This window comes from Corvus kubaryi, unplaced genomic scaffold (assembly GCF_017639235.1).
Source record: "Corvus kubaryi isolate FWS band 111438036 unplaced genomic scaffold, C.kubaryi_AGA036_p1.0 37334, whole genome shotgun sequence".
Classification (NCBI taxonomy): domain Eukaryota; kingdom Metazoa; phylum Chordata; class Aves; order Passeriformes; family Corvidae; genus Corvus; species Corvus kubaryi.
Genome location: NW_024581108.1, coordinates 459,597 through 482,212, shown reverse-complemented (window position 1 = coordinate 482,212; position 22,616 = coordinate 459,597). Strand labels below are relative to the sequence as shown.

At 47.9% G+C, this 22,616-nt stretch overlaps 1 long non-coding RNA gene across 1 annotated transcript; it reads right to left on the bottom strand.

Moving 5' to 3' along the window:
- Nucleotides 1-10,937: 10,937 nt before the first annotated feature.
- Nucleotides 10,938-21,970, bottom strand: LOC121665474. The gene is made up of 4 exons (XR_006016371.1): nucleotides 21,649-21,970; nucleotides 15,859-15,955; nucleotides 14,753-14,977; nucleotides 10,938-14,669 (listed from the first exon to the last, which is right to left on the bottom strand). It is a non-coding gene; the product is annotated as an uncharacterized LOC121665474 (long non-coding RNA).
- Between the last annotated feature and the right edge of the window lie 646 nt (nucleotides 21,971-22,616).

The window sequence follows — 22,616 nt, the reverse complement described above, 5'->3', positions numbered from 1 at the left end:
ACTTGTGACTACGGAGGCAGTGCTGCAGAGAGAATAACCACAAATCACAGCAGTAGCTCTCCTGTCCCCAGACCCAACCCAAGTTCACAAAGGACTTTTTCTTTGCTTGGTTGACTGGGCAGAAAACCTACAAAGCTTAATTTCTTACCACGCTTTCCCAGGAGGAAAAAAATCTCACCTCAAATTGCTGTCAAGTCACATATCGTATCTCACCCCAAAAAGACTTGGGCAGGTTAAGCCCAGAAGAAAGAGAAACTATCAAAGGCTGCTTGTTTGATAAGGGCACATGTACACTCCAGCAGCACCTGGTTACTGTGGGACATGCGGAAATGGAAGCTGGGCTGGGAGAGCAGCCTGCCCTTCCTAGGCACTGTTCTCCAGAGGGGAAGCCAGAAAGGGACAGGTTGGCACCACCTCTGAAGCAGAACAAAGCCTGCAGAGCAAACACCGTTCACATCTTGCATTGAGCCCAAAGCCATCTACACGCACATTCCAGGAGTGGCACACCAGTGCCATCAGCTCAGCACCTGCTGGGCAGTGAAAGCCATAGCCCTGAGAATGGAAAGGCAAGTTCACTGGGATTGTGGCTTTGGAAGGAGTTCCTGTTGAGCCAAAGGAGGTGGAGTTGTTGGACACTGCTCTGGAATGAGTCTTCTGCTTCCCACACTGGCCTATTTAGCAGCAGCTTCAATCTTCCCAGCCTCCATTTAGTGAACACAAAAGTCAGGGTGTCCAAGGGACGGGGACAGAGGGCTGGAAAAATGATGGTGGCATTGTGGTCCTGGCAATGGGGAAGACAAAATGACACATAACAATCAAAAAGCTACTGGCAACTCTGACATGCTGCTTTTCCCCCAGTCTCATACTGGGGAAGGTCCTCAAAGGATGTAAATTAATAAATCTCATTTGAAGCAGCACTAATTTAACTCACAGTAAAGACTTGGCTTTCCAATTTTTAGAAGTCCCAATTTAACTCAAAGAAGACCTGGATTTCAAGCTCCAGGCTGGGAAGAACCCACTTGGCTCACATTGCCCTGGCCTCAAATAAAAGAGCTGAAACTCCTTCTGTGTTCTAGACTGTCCAGCCTCTTCTCAAGCTAAGTGTTCTTTCCCTGGTTGGATAGTCTAGTTCTGAAGCAATAGAAGAATCAGGACAGAGAGAAAGACAGTGACAGAGTCCAAGGAGGAGCGGGGAGGAGAAGAGCCATCCCAGGTCCTCACCATTCCCTTGGAACAGGCAGTATCAGACTTCCAGTAGCTGGATAGGAGTGGTGTGAGAGGAGCGAAATGGGAGCAGTGTTCTGGGAGATGCAACCTGCCAAGAACAGAGGGGAAAGGGAGGAGAGGCAAAGGTCATCAGTCCCTCTCACAGCTGATATGCCTGACCTGGGGCTGTCCCAGGGGTGGGCAGCAGATGCAAAAGCAGCAAAGGGCCATGTGCTCACCCAAAGTGCCCTGTACCCTGAAGTACCCAAAGTACACCCAAAGTACCCCAGGCATGCAGGGCAATGTTTGGCATGTTAAACCCTCCTAGGCCAGGCCTTTTACTAGCTCTACTGCAAAGCTGTGATCTCTGCCCAAGTCTGCTGAATTCCAGTTAACCCCATCTCCATTCCCAACCTGCTCAGTTCTTGGGGCTGAGAATGCAAACCATTCCACCAAGACATGCTCTCAGCATCCAGCCCTTTCTATTCCCACTTGTTCCTCCCATTCAGCTGAGACAGATCCAGGCTGAGAAGAGTCAGACTCCCCACATGAGCACCAAGGCTCAGTGTAAAGCAGTGAGAGCAGTTCCTAGGGCTTGGGCTGGAGAGTGGGGAAATGCTAGGCACGCCTCCTGACACTTCAGCAGCCTGCCAGTCTTGCGACCTGAAATCAAGGCTGTCAGGGAGTGCTCAGAGCTATTAGCAGTGGTTATTTGCATTCAAGTTAAGGGGCTGGCTCAGAAGCTTTAGGCAGTCACTGTTCCAGATAACAAGAAAGGGAACTCCTTGCACACACACACACTGGACACATCTGGCCAGCTGCTGCTCCTGGGCAATTCCATGTAGTTGAAGTCAGGGAGCAAAGGCAGAGCTTTATGAGAGAGAAGAGTTCTTTAGGCTGCAAAAAACACTTGCATCAAAGGCAAATAATAATATTATTTCCTACTCTTTTTCTTTGGTACCCAGAGAGAGGATTTGTAATATGGAATCAGAGGTTCTTCTTAAAACAAGAAATCGATTTATCTAGTCCTCAGCTGATATAGGACTGGATGGATCCTTCATAGGAGTAGAAGAATGGTCTTGGCTTTGTGTTAGAATTGCAGCAGGAAAAGACTGTAGTGGGACACAAGAGTCCTTTCATGATGGACCAAAGGAAAAAAAAAAAAATTCTGAATCTTCCCATTAGACGAGTGTTTCTGCAGGAGCATCTCTTCCCACTTGCTCAAACACCCTTCCCGTGGCCAAGGGGTGGTGACGGTGTTTGTTGCACACACATGCACGCACAAATCCCGTTTCGGGCAGTACTTCCCAGGCTGTATCAAGTGAAAAGTGAAATCACCTGAAGAGTGTCGCTTTAAAAGCCACGGAAGTGCAGAGAGCAGCACCAGCAGCAGTCAATAGCAATTTCCACCGCAGGGTCGATACCATCTGATGGCTGTGTAGCTGTAAAGATTGTTTCACACACATATCAGGAGGTGGGCAGGGGCAGGAAAAGTGGAATTGGTTTTAATGATTGCAGGATTCAAAGTACTCCTGGCTCCCTCTCCCTCTTTCACAAGAAATACACGCACAAAGAGTCAGAAATCAAATTTCCAGCCCTGTCAGTTCCTATCACACCAGCTCCCCAGCTTGGACTCCTTCCCAGTTTGCCAGGAAAGCTTCTTCTAATCCACTGAGGAGAGCATTACTGGGAGAAGGAGCTGCAGTCTGTGTCCAAACTTCCCTGCAGCCTCAGGTCATTAGCTCCACTGCTTTGGACACGGAGCTACAGCAGAAGCGCAGCTCTCAGGTTTAGACCCAAAGGCTTTCCAGATGAGGGTAATTTGCACTATTTTACCTCCCCAGACAAGATCAGCATCTCATTTTGTTAGATGCTAGATGGGCAGGGAATATTAGGCGAGCACAAACAGCCAAACACAACGAAGAGGGAGGGTACCCATTTTGCGGAGAAAATGTGTGAATGGCTCTAGCCTAAAAATAATAGCCCATTGTGTTTCTGCTGCCTCATAAAGTGCTTTTCAGCCGCTGACTCCAGGGGCAACACATGAACGATCGTGTCTTGGTCAATGTTAAGAGCATTGCTGTGGGAGGAAGGAGGATGGTTCTATGGCCTGGGGTTCCCAGGGCTGGCCCCGCCGTCCCAGCTCTGTTCCTCGGCTCCTTTAAACGTGCTCGAATACCAGTCACTGCTTCTGTTTGCCTTGCACTGTCTGTCTCCTGCCTGAGGCACAGACTCTTTCTTACAGGGTTTCACTGGCTGGAACTCTGATCTCTGCTAGGATAACCTCTCCAATGCTTCTGCAGTAAATGAAAGTCAAGACTGTGTTTGTTTTACAGAAAATAATGAACACAAGTTTGATTTTTTGTTTTCTAATTTATTAATTCACTGGCCTCTAAACACAAACTTCTCCCTTGCCATCACATAAATAAGCAAGATAATTTTTCAAGGAGCTGAGCCCCTACCAGTGTCTCTCCTGACCTTTAGCACCTGGGTACCAGGACAGGAGCAGAGCATCTTCAAGGGCATCTTCAAGCATTTCCCTCTGAAAACTGGGGCAAAGCAGCCTCTCCACCGTTCATCAGGGTGTGCCAGATGGACAAAACCTACCTCCTCTCTGCTCCTCGGATCATTTCGTAAAACACAAATCACTGCTGCCTTACATGCCCACCATAGAATATTTTATTGACAACCTCATTTAGGCCTCATGTGGTAAGTTTGAAGCAAATACAATAACCACAGGCACATGCTACAAATGGGGCTTTCCTTCACCTTGTAGGAAACATGAACCTGTACATGTGGAACACATGGACACACACCCTTCCCTCTTTTTTTCCAGCCCCTAAGACATCAAACCTTATTTGCTGCAGTTTTTAATTTCCTTCAGTAAATAGTCAAGCATTTCAGGGCCTGACCACCACCTTGATTCTTTTATGGAAGGGATAATACATAACAAAATCTATAGGGGGCTGGAGAATGCTCCCAAACTCCCAGTCTGCAGAGTCTTTTTAGAAGCAGAAATGACAGATAATGGTACCCAAAACTTGAAGTTTGGAAATGGTGAATGAAGTAGATCTTCACTGCAAGGGCTGGAGAAATTTAGGAGGGACAGGCTGTAATTAGGATGACTTGCTTTAAATCAATAGAAAACCAGGTTGGTTTAGCCACCAAAGGTACTATTGCCCTGGATCCAGCTTCACAAATTTCTTTCCTGTGAAGAAATACAAAGAGAGGAATGAATTTAGGGGAAACACATAATTTCAATATTTTTAGACAAGACATCTTGCTGTTTCGGTGTGAAACATTCCTGGTTTATACCAGGAGTGCCAGGAGACGTGGGGAAGGTGACAAACACAGTGGAAGACAAAGAAAGCTGAATCCGTGGGATTACTAAAGCACGTTAGCTCAGCTGACACAATGCAGTGGACCTCTGACCCTCAAAGGAAGCCAGAAAATAAACTCCATCTCTCTCCATGTGCATGACACTGATTGTGCCCTTCAGCCTGCCCAGCAACATAGAAGAACCTGCAGATGATGAAGATTGGAAATTCAGAGCTGTCAAGGCCATATAGGCCACCCACATTAACTAAACCTACCCTGGTACTGTGCAGATAGAAGAGCTGTGGGAATTTCAGGTCAGTGTTTGCCTTGCCTGCAGGAACCACACAGGATGGAAGGAGACACCCCTGACCCCCATAGTGTCTCCTCAGCAAGTTTGCATTTTTGGAAATTAGTCACCAAGCCAGCATCTACCACCTCTTCTGCTCACAATAAAAAAAACCAACACAGAACTCCTGAAGCCTTTAAAAAAACCCCCAAATTATTATTTTTTTGCTTGTCTTTTAGATGGTGTTTTCAGGTTTCTGAAGGGAAAAAAAAAAAAAATAGAAGGTCCTTGTAATGGTGCAAGTCCAGAGGCTGGGACTTTAAATGAAATCCCACGCACTGGGAGATGCTCAAGGCAGTGGCAAGCACAGCTTCTGCTCTGCCTGTGCTCAACCCTGCAAAAGACTGAAAGGGCTCTGTCTGCTCAGCAGTCAAAGAAAATCTTCATCGTGACTTGATCCCAGATACCCACAGAGTGAAAATAGCTGAGATTGGCATGTTTGTTAGGCTCACAGGTAAAAGGCACAGTAAGCAGCAAAACCCAAAATAAATAGTGAGACTTGTCAACACTAAGCAAGGGAACCTTGCATGGGAAATAAAAGACAATTTTGAGTAGGGAGGATAGTTAATCAGGAGGTCCAGTTACCAAGGAAAATGGCAAATTCATCATCAGTCAGAGGTCATGCATGGGGACTGGATGTCTTCCAAAAAGCAACACTCTGGTTGAGGAACAAGTTTTTGTGTTCAAGAGCATCCCTCAGAAGAGAATACCACCCTCCATCACAGCCTCTGTGGGTGGCTGGCCTGAGCTGCCAGGCGAGTGGGCGAGGGGTGCAGTGCTGCGGTCACAGCCCAGCCTCTCCCCCCAGCCTGGCTCCTTCAGGCTTACCAAGGCTGGTTTGGAGGCCCAGCCAAGCCCCGAAACCCTGCACTGGCCATGGCCCTTCTCCAGACACCCTGCCTGGGCCAGGCTCCGAGTCACAGTCTCAGTCACGATAAGCCCCAGCGTGGTGCTCCTGGCCACTGTGGTAAGCTGTGCTGGCAACCCTGCTCCAGGGCTCTGCCTGCCCATCACAGCCAGCAAGCTGAATGATTATCTCTCTTTCTTTACTCCTTTTTGTCCCTGCATCTGCTCCTTCTTTCCTGTAGCTGCAAACCCCAGCCCAAAATACATGCTCTGGCTTCCATTTACCCTTTCAGGCAGTTTCCTTGATGCCCAAGAGGCTGATTTGAACTGAGCTCTCTCTCACTGCCACCTTACCACCAGCTTGGCTCCCCATCCCTCCTTGGAAGCAGACACAAAAATCCAAGGGCAAAGCAAAACAGACTTGGCATTCCTGATGTGGTCCTGCACACCTTGATCCCCCAACCATCACCTGGGAGAAAAGCAAAATGGATCAATCTCTGACTTCTAGCTTTGACTGAAGACAGCAAAATGCCAGTTAGTACATCACAGCACCACAGTCCCTGCTTGGTGGTGACTCCCCACATCCCAAAGGGCAGAGGTGTGCTCTCTCCCCTCCTTCTGCACCAGTCAATATGGCCAATTTAAACAGGTTTCTGCAGAAAGCAGGTGCCTGCAGCTCATGCTGCATCCATGACTCTTGTAAATCCAGTCTCTTGAGTGAATGGCTTGTTTGGAGAGAGCCCTCCGTTTGTTTGTCTGGACTCTAGTGATAATAGCTCTAATTTATCTCTGAGCTGGGCAGGCATGTCTAATGTGTTTGAGTATTTAGAAGCATTACGGAGGTTTCATTTGGTCAATTGTTTCTTGAAATCCTTTCCCACACACAGAACAGCCATGCAAAGGTGGAACTGCTCCACCGCAGGCAACCACAGGAGCCGAAGCCTGCGCTGCCAGCCTGGAAAGGGCACCCACGCTGGGACAGCTGGATCCAAGGGAGAGGAGGCACAGGGAACAGAGAATCACAGAATATCTTGCGTTGGAAAGCACCCACAAGGATGATCGAGTCCAACTCCTGACCCTGCACAGGACCATCCCCAAGAGTATTGTCCAAACATTTCTTGAGCTCTGTCAGGCTTGGTGATGTGAGCACTTCCCTGGGGAGCCTATTCCAGTGCCCGACCACCCCCTGGGTGAAAAACCTTTTTCTAATATTGAACTTAAACCTCCCCTGACACAACCTCAGGCCATTTCCTCAGGTCCTGCCACTGGTCACCCCAGAGAAGAGATCAGTGTCTTCCCCTCCTCTTTCCCTCACACAGAAGTTGTAGACTGTGATAAGGCCTCCCTTTAGTCTCCTCTTCTCCAGCTGAACAGACCAAGTGCCCTCAGCCACTCCTCATACGGCTTCCCCTCAAGGCCCTTCACCATCTTCATTGCCCTCCTCTGGATGCTCTCTAACAGCTTAATACCTTTCATATATTGTAGGACTGAATATTCCAGGTGAGGCTGCACCAGTGCAGAGCAGAACAGAACAATCCCCTCCCTGGCCCAGCCTGCAATGCTGTGCCTGATGCCTTCCAGGACATGGCTGGCCCTCCTGGCTGCCAGGGCACTGCTGACTCATATTCAACTTCCCATCGACCAGGACCTCCAGGTCCCTTTCCACAGCACTGCTTTCCAGCATCTCATTCCCCAGTCTGTCTGTACATCCAGGGCTGCCCCATCCCAGGTGCAGAATCCAGCAGTTTCTTAGAAATTAAAGACCAAGCAGGCAATCTTTGAAAGGGATAATGACAAGTCTGGAACATGCCATCACATCTCCTCCTGCTTAGACCTTCCAGCCATGTTTGCTTTAGCATCTCCTCCATGAAGGCACACTCCATCTCAGCCCAGACTGGACAAGGTTATCTTGGTGTCTGCAGTGGGAAATACGCACAGCTGACCAACACATTATACCTAACCTTAAATTAGGGTTAAGGCACTCCGAAGTCCACTCCAGCTATAACCAGACATCAACTCAAGACCCCTAAACTTGGGTCGCAGCAGAAGGGGTTAAGCTGAGTCAGTGCTAGGGAACAGTGGGATGAGGTCACAGGTGGAGCGTTTCATCCAACCACGGAGTTACAGCTCAGGACTACAGGGCTGAACATGCTCCCGCACATCACCTGCGCTGTGCCAGCATGCTGCGTGTGCTCTGGCCCGTGACAAATGCAAGGTCACGTGCCTCGCCTTAAATCACTTTCGTGGAGGTTTCAGCAATTCTCTTCATGCCATTTCAGCTAATTTTAGCTGCGAGCTGAGAGGCTGTTACTGAGGTTCAGCTGACTGGTGGCAATTTATCAGGTCACCCTGTTGGGGTAGGGAGCCTGATCCCGCTCAGCTCTGCGCTCTCCTTTCTGAGCACAGAAGCAGGAGCATGGAGAGCCAGACCTGTAACCACAGAGCAATTTAAGGGAGCATTAGCATGAGCAAGCCCACATTGCTCCCCATACCTGTCCTCCACCGAGATGCAACCAGTGCCCAGGTGGAGCGTGTCGGGCATCGAACAGCCAGGAGGAAATGACGCTGCAGCTCCCTGGCTGCGAGCACGTGGGTAATTTATAGAGGCCGAATGTAATTACTTACCCTGGCACGCAGCCATGACACCAAGGTTAACACCCTTGCTCTCCATAGAGTGCCAGGGGAATGTCAGAGGGATGCTGCCAAGTCATTTTATACACCTCAACTTCAGGTGTTGGAAACAGCAAGATTTAGCAAGGGCCAGTCAGGAGGAAAAGGTTTGTCATAGAATATTTTTTTAAATTTTAAAAGAAAGAATTTGCTTTCTCTTTGGCTGTTTGGATTCATTAACTTCAGCTTTACTGTGCTGCACCAGGCACCCAAGTACAGCAGTCCTGCAGAAAAACGAGGACTAGCAGATGCCTCCTTTGGTTGCTTTGGAAAGTTTTGTGCCTCTCTTGGTTTTGATGGAGAAATCTTGTGAGGCCTTGAAATATATCGCCTCATCTCTGTCCCTGAGCTCCCCGTCCCTGTGATGGCCTTGGCAGTGTCTGAGCTGTCAAGTCCTGGAGCAAGGGCTGGCGCAGACACTGCATCTGTGCTCTGCTGGCCGGAGCGCGTGCTCAGTTCCACAGACTCCTATGGTGCTGGCAAAAGTTTCTTATGGCTCTCTTTTTTTTTTTTTTTAACATGGGTTTAAAGCCAATTTAAATAGCCCTTGTTAAAAATAAAAGCCACCAAATTTAGCCTTCCTTCCCTCTTCCCCTGCCACCTCCCATTTCCTGGAGTATTTGCAACAGGCAGCTGGTTGGGAGGCTTTTCCCCAGGGGTTTTATCTGTTATTCATAAAGCTCTGATGAAAAAATGCAAAAGAAGGAGAAAGAAAAAAAATAAATCAACTTCCAGGTGACCTCTTTTCTTCTGCAGCAGCTCTGCTCCCCCGCAGCAATGAGGCATCGCAGCAGCCACGGCTTCAGGGACCACATCCAGCATGCTTTGGGGTCAATGCAATCCTGGCCTCTGCCTTTCCTGAAGGTTCTCTCCAGCCCCCTCTCTGTCCTTCAGGGATATAGCAACAAGCGATATAGTTCCCTTCATTTAAGCTTTGCTAGTTTAGCAAAAAATATCATAAGTCCCCACCTCTTAACAAGCACCATGTTACTGGCAGTTGTCCCTGGAACGTACTGGTTTGGAGGACTTATCATAGAAATATAGAATTGCTTGGGTTGGAAGGGTCTTTAAAGATCGTCTCATTCAGACCCTCTTGCCATGATAGGGACACCTTCCAGTGCAGCAGGTTGCTCAAAGCCCTGTCCAACCTGGCCTTGAACACTGCCAGAGATGGGGCAGCCACAGCCTCTCTGGGCAACCCGTGCCAGGGCCTCACCAGCCTCACAGTGAAGAATTTCTTCCTAATATCTAGTTTAACTCTGTCCTCTGTCAGCTTAAAGGCATTCTGCCTTGTCCTATCACTCCCAGTTTCTCTCTCCAGCTCTTTTTTAGCTGCTTCAGGTACTGGAAGGTGCCCTAAAGTCTCCCTGGAGCCTTCTCTTCTCCAGGATGAACAATCCCAAATCTCTCAGCCTGTGAAAACCCCTCTGGCCTTCACCTTAGCCCATAACCCCACACAGGAAAGGGCAGGACAGGACACCAGTCCCTTTATCTCTGTGGGTCACCTTTCCAGCAGGAGGGTGAGGACAAACATGGCAAGAAGAGCAGTAATCCCCGTGGAAGGGCTGGGTCCTCTGTGTGCTCCACTCAGCCTGGCAGGGAGCTGAGAATGATGCCCTTCACGGAAGCATTAACGCATGTTCCCAACTCCCATGGCTGCAGGGATGCATATCCACATATTTATCTATATGTACATGTGTGTATGCACTATGGCATGCATATGATGCACATTGAGATAAATAATATTTTGAGAACAAACATTTCATTTTAAAAGTCACTGTCTGACAACAAGTTAATTATCTATCATACCATCTCTCAAACCCAAACATTTTGAAAGCTAGGAAATAACTAATTAAGATCATCATAAATCTTGCTCTGTCTCACAAGCCCATTTTCCTAAGAAATAGGAAGAAATACATATTTCATCACAATGCAACATCTGTAACTCTGACCTATAAGATATTAATGACTAGTTCACATGGCTTCTCTATCTAAACACTTTCTTGTAGAGGTTACTCTAAGGAGGCACAGGATAATTATTTGGTAACACTCTCCTGACAACCTGTCTTCCAACAAATCTGTAGACAGAGATAGTTAAGAGGAAAAAAAAGAGACAACATTAGAATCTTCTTGCCTAACATGAGCCATGTGACTTTCTTGGATCCGTTTTGCTTTGACCAGGACAAATCTTAAGAGAGACATCATTAACTGCTCCCAGTTAAAGCTTTGCTCCCTCTTCCAGACAACTGCTCCCAACAGGCTCCTTAAACCCAGGTCTCTACTCACACCTGTGGCTTTCCTTGGATGCCTATTTGGCCACAGCTTTAGGGAACAGCTGGTCATTCCTAGACGACAACTTCAGATTGATCCTGGAGAGATAAATGAAGCTCACTAGAGAAGATGCACAAAGTTAGGGCAGAACTACAACACTATTAATGCATTCAGCACAACTGAAGACCTTAAGGACTTGAACATGGAGGAAGTTTAATTTTTTTTTTTTTTTTTTTTTTTTTTTTTTTTTTTTTTTTTAGTTAGAATGAGAAACCCAGGTGGGACAACCACTCAAGCAAAGCTTTGAGCCTGGAACTATGTTTATAGGAAAAGTGTGTTCACACTTATCATCAGGACTACAAAGGAAAAAAGATGAGGTGGGGGAGAGATCAGCAAAGGAAGACACATCTGGAAATTAAGAAATACAGGAACAAAATGAAAGTTGGCAGGACTCGGGCAGAGTTAGACCTTGAAAGGGAGACAGAAACACAACAAAAAGGGTTTTTATTATAAAAGGAGAACAAGAAAAAGTACAGCTGCTCCGCACCTATGGTGATGGTCTGTGTTAAAGTAGTTTGGATGTGGCACCAAGAATAAATCAATGCTTGGTGCCTGGTGAGGACAACAGCAAGGGCAAAATGAGGGCGAAATGTAGAAATAGCAACAATCCTCACCCATGTGATGGTCCAGGGTGGAAGGAGGCAAATATTCCTCAGAGTCCATCACTTTGTGAGCCAGCAGCCAAGTCAACCTCTGTGATCACAGGGTAGGAGTTGTAGCACCTTCATGCAGCTCTGCCAAGGTCAAAGGGCTGCAAGGCCTCAAAAAGGTTTGAATTTGGGATCATTTGGACTTAGAGCTCACTACATGGAAAATGAGCCAAAACACAAAATTCTTTTTGCAAATTTGTATCTCAGTGGGCAAATCCCCAAACCAGATAAAGCAGAGGGATCAGAATTCAGCTAATGGTGCCCCATGGGACACATCCCATTGGAGTGGGAGGTTGGGGAGCATGGGACAAGGGACCAGGAAGCAGAGAGAGACAGAGGAAGGTTAAGCTGAAAGACTGCAGAAGTGTCCTGCAAGACCATGTGCTTGCTTTGGACACAAAGAGCTACCTCCAGCCCAGCAGCTGCCGAACACCAATCCACCTCCCCATCCGTGAGCCAGGGAACCTGCAGGAGCAGGAACTCCTGGCCTTGGGGCAGAGGGGGCTTTGATGCAGTCCGGCGGGGTATTTAAACACTGTATACAGGGAGGCTCTTCCGCTCTTGAAGTAGGCCCTGATTTTGTGAAGGGCATGTGCAAGCAAATTCAAGCTAAAGGAAAGAAAGGCCCTTTTTATACTGGAATTAAAACGTCTAGACAGAGCCTTTCTGGTGTAACTGGACCTACATATAGTGATTGTGATACACCTGATAAAACTTTCTAGGTAGACAGGGACTAAGAAATACTTCAGCAGAAACTGCAGCAGAAGCCATTTCAAAAGTCTTGAATCTCGAGAATTACTTATGCTATGTAATGAAGTCTGCATTATGGCTGTTCATTACACGGACCCTGAACACCAGAAAGCTGGAGGTTTTTCTTTGACATCATGGCAGGAATCCACGGCATAGGCAAGGCTGGCCCTCAGCGTGAGGTCATATCTCCCTCTAGCTGCTGGTCCCGGGGACTCTGCAGCCTTTGACCACCCAAAGTTTGCACAAACCCTGACCTCTCCTGCGAGCTGGAGCTTCCAGTTCTGCACGTCTTGTGGTCACTTCTGCTGGCTGCAGTGCTCCTCCAAGGAGTGCAAAATAGCTCATCGTTTGGAGAGAACATGCTGCAGAAGGGAGGTAGAGAGGCCAAGAGTAAGAGCCACAAGGTCAATGGCTTCTTCAAAATAAGCCAGTGTACACTGGTCAGTGTGGTGTGCAGAGCCCAGGACCCTCTGCAGGGGAGACATCCTATGCCAGGATACTCATGGCTTATCGCAGAATCACACAATGGTTTGGATTGGAAGGGATCTTGCATATCATCTTGTTCCAAGTGTCTGCTCTGGGCAGGGACACCTCCCACTACCCCAGATTGCTCCAAGCCCCATCTAACCTGGCCTTGAACACTTCCAGGGATGGGTCATCCACAGCTTCTCTGGGAAACCTGTTCCAGTGCTGCACCATCCTCAGACTAAAGAATTTCTTCCCAATGTCTAATCAAACCCCGCTCGCTGTCAGTTTGAAGCCATCACTCCTTGTCCTATCACTACAGCCCCTTGTCAAAAGTCCCTCCAGCTCTTTTTCCAGGCCCCCTTCAGGTACTGAAATCTGGTGCTGGTGACTCCTCCTGGCAGGTGCCAACCAGGTGATCAACAGCAACACCCCAAAAAAATAACGAAGAAAAAACTGCCCTTATCTGCAAGTTATTTTCTTTGTTACATCAGGACATATAAATTCTCTAGAAGCACAAACAGGTTGGGAGGAGCAAGAAACAGAGCAGCAGGAAAAAGTCAACATTTCAATGACTAGAAAGAGTCTAGCTCAAGCACTCACAACTCACGATGCTCCAAAAAAGTACTCCTCAGACACAGCAGGAACTTTATCAGCTCTTCACAGCACAAACACAATTTCCAGCTCCAATCACTTTTCTAAGCCAAACCCACAGGAGAACTAAAATGAGACTTTATCAGGCAGCTGAGTGCACCCTGGGGCTCCTTATCATCCCTCCAGTCAGGCTACTGGTGCAGGAGGTGGTTGTCATGCTATTTCCAGCACTGCTTGTAGCAGAGAGGCACGATGGGACAAGTGGGACTTCCAGTCACCTTCCAGCAGGGCTGAGGAATGTCTCATACCTTGCTAAATATACCTTGCTAAATTCACCTTGCTTCTCCCAGGATCTAAAAGCAAAGTGTGTCTGTATGACAAGGCAATGGCCACAGTGCTGCTCTTCCCCTTAAGCAAATCCCAGCTCTCCAGATCCCCTCTGCAAGGTCTGTAGAGCTCCAAGAGAGCCTTCTCACATCCCCTGAAGATCCCTTTACATTGCCCACGCGATATGGACAGGCTCCAGGCTGAGGCCAACCCCAGAGCACATCTGTGGCAAGAACAGCCACATGCACATGCACAAACATACACACACAGCGTCCACCTTGCAAAGTTTCCCCTGGATTTTTGTTACCATGTCATCTATTAATTACCTAATTACATCTCCTAATTATGGGATTCCTCCAGTATTTATACTCATTACATAAATGGCAGCAATTACACTAATTAGGTTAATGATACAGGATAACAGTCTACAAATTGCTTTAAAGGGACACTCTCAAGGCACATAGGCCAAGGATGCTCCCTGGCAGGTCAGCTGGTGGGTGGCATGCAGACATGCTCCCTCACCCTGTGGAAATGCTGCTGCTGCTGTCTCCTCACCTGGCTTCTACCTGAGCACTGGGGCTGCCACCATGGAGCCTCACTCTGCCTGGACAGGGAGTGGCTGCAAAGCAAGTTACCAGGGAGCTAAGGAATCCTAGAATCATAGGTCTGTGTTGGAAGGTGTCCTAAAGATCATCTAGGTCAACCCCCTGCTGTGGGCAGGGACATCTTCCACTATCTCAGGTTTCTCCAATCCCTGTCCAACCTGGCCTTGAGAACTTCCAGGGGTGGGGCAGCCACAGCTTCTCTGGGCAACATGTGCCAGTGCCTCACCTCCCTCAAAGTTAAGAATTCCTTCCTAATATCCAATGGTCCACTGAAAATTATGGTCCACTACTTAACCATGACCATCTCTAGCTGGAAAGCAGGAGGAAGGATTGCAAATATTTCTTCTCTGGCTGTATGGAGACCTGGGAAGAGGAAGGCAGAGCACCCGCATCCTTTCAGACTCCCCTGCACCACTTCTGAATGCACCCCAAGTCCTTGAGCCCTGCTCAGCTGGATACGACCCAGTTTCTTGCTTATAGGCATTTCCAAAACAGGAGGTTTGCAGAGAGGAAATCCAGCTTCTCTGCTCCAGCGGGATCCCCTGGAGCTCCGGCGGCACTCTGCAAAGACAAGCATGTCCTCGGGGTAAAAGGCGAGCCACGGGAGGCTGCAAGGAATCTATTTTGCTCAGTGCCCTACTTACCCAGATTTGCTGGAGCCTGAGCAGCTCATGACAAGGTCCTTGCCCCTCTATCTCACCCAAAAGGATCCTAAAAAGCAGTGCCAAGCTCCATTACCCTCCAGAGCGGCCTGGAGCACAGAAGAAAACTTTCTCGCTTGGATTCAAATGCAGACACTTCTCCGGTGGAACACGGGAGCCTTTTGCAGCACTTTGGAGTGTGATGAATGGCCCTTTGTCCTGCAGCCACTACAGAAAGAGAACGTAATTACCCAAACTGGAATTCGGCCAGGATGCAATTTTATGCCGAATGAATTTTTTTTCCCTCCATCAAAGTGTTTGCAAATCCCCCTTTAAAGATAAAATCCTGGAATAAAATCCACCACTTGCTTCGAAATTGGCCCAATTCCATTATAAGTCAAGTGAACAACTCCATTTTGCACCTTTAAGGCCATGGAGTGCTCTATGTTGCGCAAGAGATTTCATTATTGGCAAGGCTGAGGAATGCTGATTTCTGCTACTGAACTGCTGTCTTAGCCCTAAACTATATCCCTGTGTCAGCTGCCCAAAGACGTGTAACCAGGTCCATTTTCTGAAAGATATACAGCTGCATCCAGCTTTATAGCCTGCTCCAGCAGGACATGGCTGGCACTTCCAGTGGAGCAGGCTGACCGGTCTCCACTCTAACAGGCAGGGTCTATGGCTCCGGCGGGAGTCTTGCAGAAGCATATATCGATTGTAAATAATGTCTCAATATCCTATAGTAGGTCATAAATCAAAAAGGGGTTGAAATATCTTTTCTCCGAGGGACTTTTTTTTTTTTTAAGGAGTCTATTTCTTGTTTAGTAGTTTTCTTTTTAGGGTTACCGCACCAACCTTTTACCCCAGGTGCCAGGTTTGAACGGAGGCTGGTGATCCCTGCTTGGCCTTCCCCAGGGACATGCAGCAGCTCTGCAATGAGTCCAGGCCCCATGGGAGAATTGTCACATCTCCCACCCAATCCCCTGGCCCAGGTGGTGCTCCTTGTGTGCCTTGGTGAGCAAGCAAAGCCCCACAGCAGCCAGGTCTCCCCTGGTCACAGCCAACAGCTTGGGAAAGGTCTCCCACCACGCAGCATTAGAAACACTCACCGGGGAGTTGAGCATCTTGTAGTGGCTTCAGGAGACCAAGATCCTCCCTGCTGGGCATGGACCAACACCATCTTCAACTTCTGTGCTGCATATTTGACTGATACCAACCCAGAAAAGAAAAACAAGCTTTGAGTAAGTGAAGACATTGGTTTTCTCCTCTTGCACAGGCCATAAGAGATCCCACCAAAACCCTAACCATCATCTCAAACTTCCCCTTTCCTCTTTTTGGGAACAAAACCCAACCCTACATGTGCCTCCAAACCTCATGTGCTGGCACAGCAATGCAGCAAAAGGAATGACCTCAGGGTTTTGTCCTGCTTCATGTGCCACTGCCATCAGCCCAGAGCTCAGACCCACATGTTGTTTGTTATTGACACAGGACAAGGGAGAGATACGTCCTGCATAGCCCTGCACCTGCCACCTCCTCAGCGGTCATGACTTGCAGAGCCATTTGAAATGGCTCAGGGCAGAGATGCCTTTTGTTTGTCACATCTCTGTAGGGCTCTGTAACAGTTCCGCAAATTGCTGCAGAATTCTGGGGGAAAAAAGTAAAGAAAAAGCCTTCTCTAGGTAGCTTTTCGGGGTATTGAGCAGAGGGAACCAAATACCTCACGGAAGGACAGAAAAAACCCCAATGATGTGCTGTCTAGAAAGTCCTCTGAAACAATCCAAGCTGAGCTTCCCTGTTGCATGACACTATGTGGCACTCACACACACCTCCAGTCCCTCTCCCAGCATCTCCTGTGTGCCACCAGCATCCTGCAGGGATGGGGACAGGCCACCCTGAGGTCCACAGGCAGCAGAACACAGGCTACTTCTCCCTCTCCAGCACTGCCTTGGTAGGACCAGGGTAATATTGATTTCTCCAAGTCCAAGAAATATTTGAGCTTGACTGGCAATAAAATCTAGCCGAGAGAAAGGTGTGACGGGATCTCTTGGGACTGAAACAAGAGTTACAATCTTTAAAGAAGCCAAGAGGGAATAAAAGGGAAGGAAGGGTGGGAGGGGAAGAGCATTTACCTGCTCAAAAGCAAGAACATTGACAATAACCCACTCGGCTCCACTTTGCATGGGAGACTTTGGAGAAGGGGGTGGGAGGCAAGGTGGGAAATTAGCAGGAGCGTAAGAAAATATATATGTAAAAATTAAAAAAATAAAATAAAACTGTATCAGCATTGACTAATAATTTCCGGGCTCTGCACAGATGTCATTAATGACCCTTTTTATTCATGCAGGAGTTCCCAAAGAGGAGCATAATGTTCCATTAGTAATAATTGAGAAAGTCTCCTGTCGGGATTATGTCAAAACCTAGAGATGCTGCTGCTGCCAAAACATTTTGGTGACAAACGTGTGAAGCGTTTGACAGAAGGTGCCACAGCAGGTTGAGGCGGCCTCAGGAGGGGAATCCTAGGAGGAGAGAAGAGGTGGGAGACAGCAGCAGGGTGGGAGCTGAGCACCAATTCAGGGAGCACAGTTCAAGGGACGAGCCTACCTCCTGCAACAGCTTCAAGGTTATGATGGGCCCTCAGAGATGCTGCTGAGGTCTTCAGCTGACCTGTCTCCTTCCCCACCCACAGATTTTGCAACACATCTGTAATATACACTCTGCTATGGCTCAGTGCTGCTGGACCCTTCTGTCCAGGGATGGCCATGTCCTCAGCCATAGGGGACAGGCAGAGGTGTTGCAACACCCTGAATATTTCTTGCTGCTTATCACAGCCCAGCAAGAGCTGTGGACCACTCCAGCCACCGGCACAAAGGGCAAACCTAGGACAAAGCTACTGAGCAGCTCACCCAGTGTTCCCCATTTGAAGAGGATGGAGAAAATTTTGTGTGACACGAATGTAGTTTCCTCCCTCACTTTTCAACCCACCGCAAAGCTAGGTAATGCCTTTGGAACTATGAAACACCAGTAAAATTTATACAAATAGGAAAATACATTTCTTCTACCAAATATTTCCCATTTTTAACAGGGGTATCTCTTTTTTCACCCAGCAGATGCAGAGCCTGGCATGACCACAGCTGGTGTCTGAGCACCAGCATTACCCTGCTGCTCACAGGCACCACTAGAAAACACAGGGAGAGCAGGAGGTTTTCCAGGCTCAGTCCTTCTCTGAGAAAGGGTTAGTTAGTGCCTTGCAAGAGCCAAAATAACATGTTCCGTCCTCTGTCCTTATTCCCCCTTGCCCCAAGCCCCTCCCGGGATTGGAGCCCCCAGCACAGCTCTTCCACACACAGCTCTTCCAAACCAGAACCATCTCCACACAGCTCGGCTCCACAACATCCTCAGGCTTGACAGACACAAGTTACGGGGCTTGGGAGGGGGCCAAGCTTAAGAACAGAGCATCAGCGAGGTATGGGAAGGGAGTGGGGATAAGCTGGTCAGATGGGCAATGCAGGGAGAGCTGGAAAAGCCATCATGGCTCCCCATCCCCAGCCAGAGAGGGTTTGTCCCCCTTGAGCACAGCTGCTCCTGCCATGAGGGAGCACCCATGGCTCAAGCAACATGACCCACACATTCCCAGCTTGAAGCACAAATCCAGGCAAGTCACTTTGCCCAGTCAGCACCCACTGCCAGAGGGGTGGAAAAAGGGATTAAATTCAAGCACTATCCTGGCTGCAGCAATGCAGCTGGGGAAGCCCAAGCCAGAGCACCTCAAAGTCAGCATTACGCAGAGCCAAGGGCAGAAAAAGAGTTTGTCACCACAATATTATTTGCCCTTTTAGAGGAGAGAGATATTTGGAGCCAAGACATTGGTTCAGGCAGCGTGTAAAGCCATGAAATTTAGATTTGGATCCAGAGCTGGAGTCTAAAAGCCATTCCAGTTTGCAGGAACTGGTTCAGGCATGTTTCTCATCCCCAGACCACAGCAGGAGGGCCTCTCCTCCCTGGGGCAGGAGCAGAGCAGCTGGTACTCTTCAGCCCAGTTAACAGCCAAGGTCTGGCCATTGCAGCAGAGGGCTGGTCCAGATTTGTTTTCTAGTGGTTTGTTCATTGAGAGGCTGCCAAAGTGTTAGCGAAGAGAGATGCACACTGGCCAGATCCTCCCCAGCCCAGCCCTGCCTTGCACCAGAAAAAATCTCCTGCAAAATGGAGCAAAGGTCCTGCCCAAGGAGAGCCCGTGCTCGGCACTCTGCTCCAACCAACTCCTTAGAGTACAGAGCCAGGGTACATCCCAAATGGCTCCAATTAGGACAACCCCCTTAGGGACAAGCACCCGGGCTCCGAACACCACAGAGCCTGCCCACAGGCCTGGTGTAGCTGGATGAGCAGTGTCATCTCCCCTGACACCTGTGGGAAAGCTGCTGCTCCACCATGTCCGTGCGGAGTGGGAGGCAGCAGTGCCGCGGAAAAGAGCATGAAGGCTGATTGCTGTAATTGAGCCTACCAGGGGAATTTTGGTCTGTGGGAACGCACAGTGCAGCCCAGCCTGCAGGAATGGGGGTGGAGAATATCTGAGCTGTGCCTTTGGAGGACTAATGATGATGGGTTTTTGCTAGGACTCAAGCTGGCATGGATGAGAGCTCCCGCAGAGCGCGGAGTCAGCCAAATTAAGCGCTGGTCATCCCTTGGAGAAATCCAGTCTAGAAGAGTTAGTCACAGGATCCTGCCAGCCTGGGCGCAGGCTGTGTGGAGAAGGAAGGCAAGGAACTCTGTGTCCTTGCAGGATTTCTGCTGAGGGTTCAGCAAACCCTGGCATAACAGCCCTGCTATTTAGGGGACAAGAGAGCAAACAGTGATGGCAAAGTGATTCAGATGTGGGCAAGATGATGTTCAGGTATCTCTCCTCCTGTCACGGAGCCACAGGGCAGAGCTCATGGAATTTACAGTGGGAAGAGGGAAAATACATAGCCCTGCATGTACAAGCACAAATATGGATGTCCATAGGTGGAGAACCTGCATCACGGTCAATGCTGTTTTTACCATTTGTCCCCTTTTTTGGGTTCTGCCAGGCTTATACATTTCCTTCCCAGTGTATGTGTATAAGCTTACTCCAACTTATGGTCAAATATGTGCTGACCATTCCTAGCCATCCTGTACAGGATTTTAAATCCTGAGAAAATGTGAGATGCAGGTCCCATCTCAGAAGTCTGAGGTCTGGAAAGTGAGCATGGCTGCACTGCTTTCCTGCCTAGCTTGGAAAATTATTGCTAAAAAATTAAATAAGTTTGGAAATAAGTTTGTACTAAACTGATTCTTTGTAGCCAAATATAGAGAGAAGAAACACAAGGAACACATTGCTGGTACTTGTGGTTAATTTCTGTCTTTTCTTTTGGGTCTACTTGGTTTGAAATATTAAATGCAGAAGAAACCATCTATTTTTCCTCCATAGCCTGTCAGAAAAAAAAGTGAAATACAGGAGGGGGGGGTTGGATACAAAAATGCTGCCAGCAAGAATTTTCTTGCTATTTTCTAAGTCCGTGAGAGACTTTTCTCTCTCACAGAAGATAGTAGCAGAGTTCTATAAACAATGAAACACCTGCAGCCTCGAAAAGTCTTGTTTATAGTACAGTAGAATAATATTTTGACAATGGATGTTTTAGGATTTTAGCCAATCACCCCCAAGGGGTGGCTGATCCTTGTCCAATTAGACTATGAAGAAAAAGTCTATAAAAGAGTTTGTAAAATAATTAAATAAATCAATCTTGCTGCACAATTCCTGCCTGCTGGATCTTCTCTCGTCCTCCCTATGGCTGCAGGACATGGTAATATTTTACGGCGTTAATGGAGGGGGTGTCCCCCTTTTTTTTTTTTAATAAACAAGGAGTATAAACTGTTTTATAGTAACTAGATAAAATTACACAGTATTTTACTCCGTGGAGAAAAACATGGATCTGTGCCTGGCAGTATTTCTCCTATTTTTGTCCCTGGCTGTACATTAACATGACGACTCCACATAACTCAGCTTTGCAGAGTTGTCAGGGACATCGCTGAGCCCAGATACCCTCTGGTCTGTCCTGCCACCTCCGGGGCCACAGACCACCCACCACAGTAGGTGACAAGCATTTTTGTGTGAGTTCTGGGGTTCAATGCCCCTTCCTTAACACCCCAAGAACTTGGGGGAGATTTGGACTGGCAGTCACAGATTTAAGCCTGTATTTCACATCCTGCAGTGGCCCACAGTCAGCTTTTACCCTGCAGAGGAGCTCTGGTCCAGCCCATGCTGTCATATCATCTCTTGGAGAAGGATGACAACAGATCAGGAAAACACACCAATTTTTTCTTCAGAACCAGCAAACTTATAAACTGATTCTTTTCTCTAAAGGACCAAACCTCTGCCCCCAATGCCAACTGTTTTGCTCCAGCTTGCTGAACCTCAGCTCTGCACTGTAAAGTGCTCTCTGGCAGATCTCCTGCCCGTGGCAAACTCCAAATCTTCCACAAAGGCAGGGAATTTTTGATTTCACAACTACAGCATTTCTCCCTTTGACCCTGAACTTACTCTAAGGAGATGCCAATATTTCAGAATCAAAATGTCTTTGTAGCATTTTATGCCCATTCTGATGGCAACTCTGTAACTGTGGCTTTGCTGAGTAGAAGCATTTCCCAAACCATTATATGAGGTTAAAATCCAACATTTTCCATCATAGCCTAGCAAACAGCTGCACTAACAGAAATCACAGTTGCATCTGAAGTGGAAAATCCAGTGTATTCCATATGAGTCTGTTAAATTTTGACTGAATACAGGGCAGCTGGCTTAGGCCAAGCAAACTGAACATCTGGAGCCACCACAAAATTTTCCGAGCCTCTTGGAAACCGTGAGGGAGAAGACCCACAGGTGTCCTTACCTTTGAGCTCCATCCTGCCCGTCCTGCTGCTTGGTGAGAACTCTGCTGACAGCAGAGATGCTGGTTCCCCACCATGGCTGTGGAGAGAAGGAAGGCTGAGCTCCCCATCAGTGCCTTCAGCACAAGCACAGCTGTAAATCCAAAGTGCAGAGGAGGAAATCACAGAATGGTTGTGGTCAGAAGGGACCTTAAAGATCATCCAGATCCAACCCCCTGCCATGGGAAGGGACACCAAAATGTGCAAATGTCTTTGCTTTCCCCCCTAGGCACTGAACCCCCATTTCCTTTATGAGCAGAAATACAGAAGCACCTTCCTAATGAAATAAGGCAGATTTTCACCACAAAATGCAGATTTTATTTCAGAGCTGAGCACATCCACTCATTTGCACAGCCCCTGGCACCCACGCTGATACCATTTCTGGTGGCACCAGAGCATTTTGATACTGCATCAAATGAAAATGCAAGGGTTTTGTGATTTTTTTTTTTTTTTAACCATATTCCATAAGGGGGGGGGAGGGGGGAAGAGAGGATTTAATCTAAAAGTTTCACCGTCTGAAAGTCTCGTTTATTCCTGAAATGTTAGTGCCCACTGTGCAGGGCTGACCCACGGGATTCTGGAGCAACGCTGCCGCAGCATCGCCCGTAGAGGGAGCTTCCTCGGGGAGCCGGGCAGGGCTGACACCTTTTCATCAAAAGTGTTGGGCTTCTAAAAAAAAAAAAAAAAACAAACCAAAACTATAAGGTATTGACGTTAAAGTTCTTGTGGTTTGGGGGTTGGTTTTGGATTTGTTTGGGTTTTTTTCCCTGCCACAGGCAGCTCAGGGTTAAACCTATTGAAAATGGATGTTTTGTGAGGGGAGGAAAAAGGAATGGGGAAAGAAATACTTTGCCTAGCACTGGGTGTTTGCAATTGGTTTTTAGTTGGATTGAATCAAGCAAATGGTCACTTTTCCATTTCATTTTGTTAT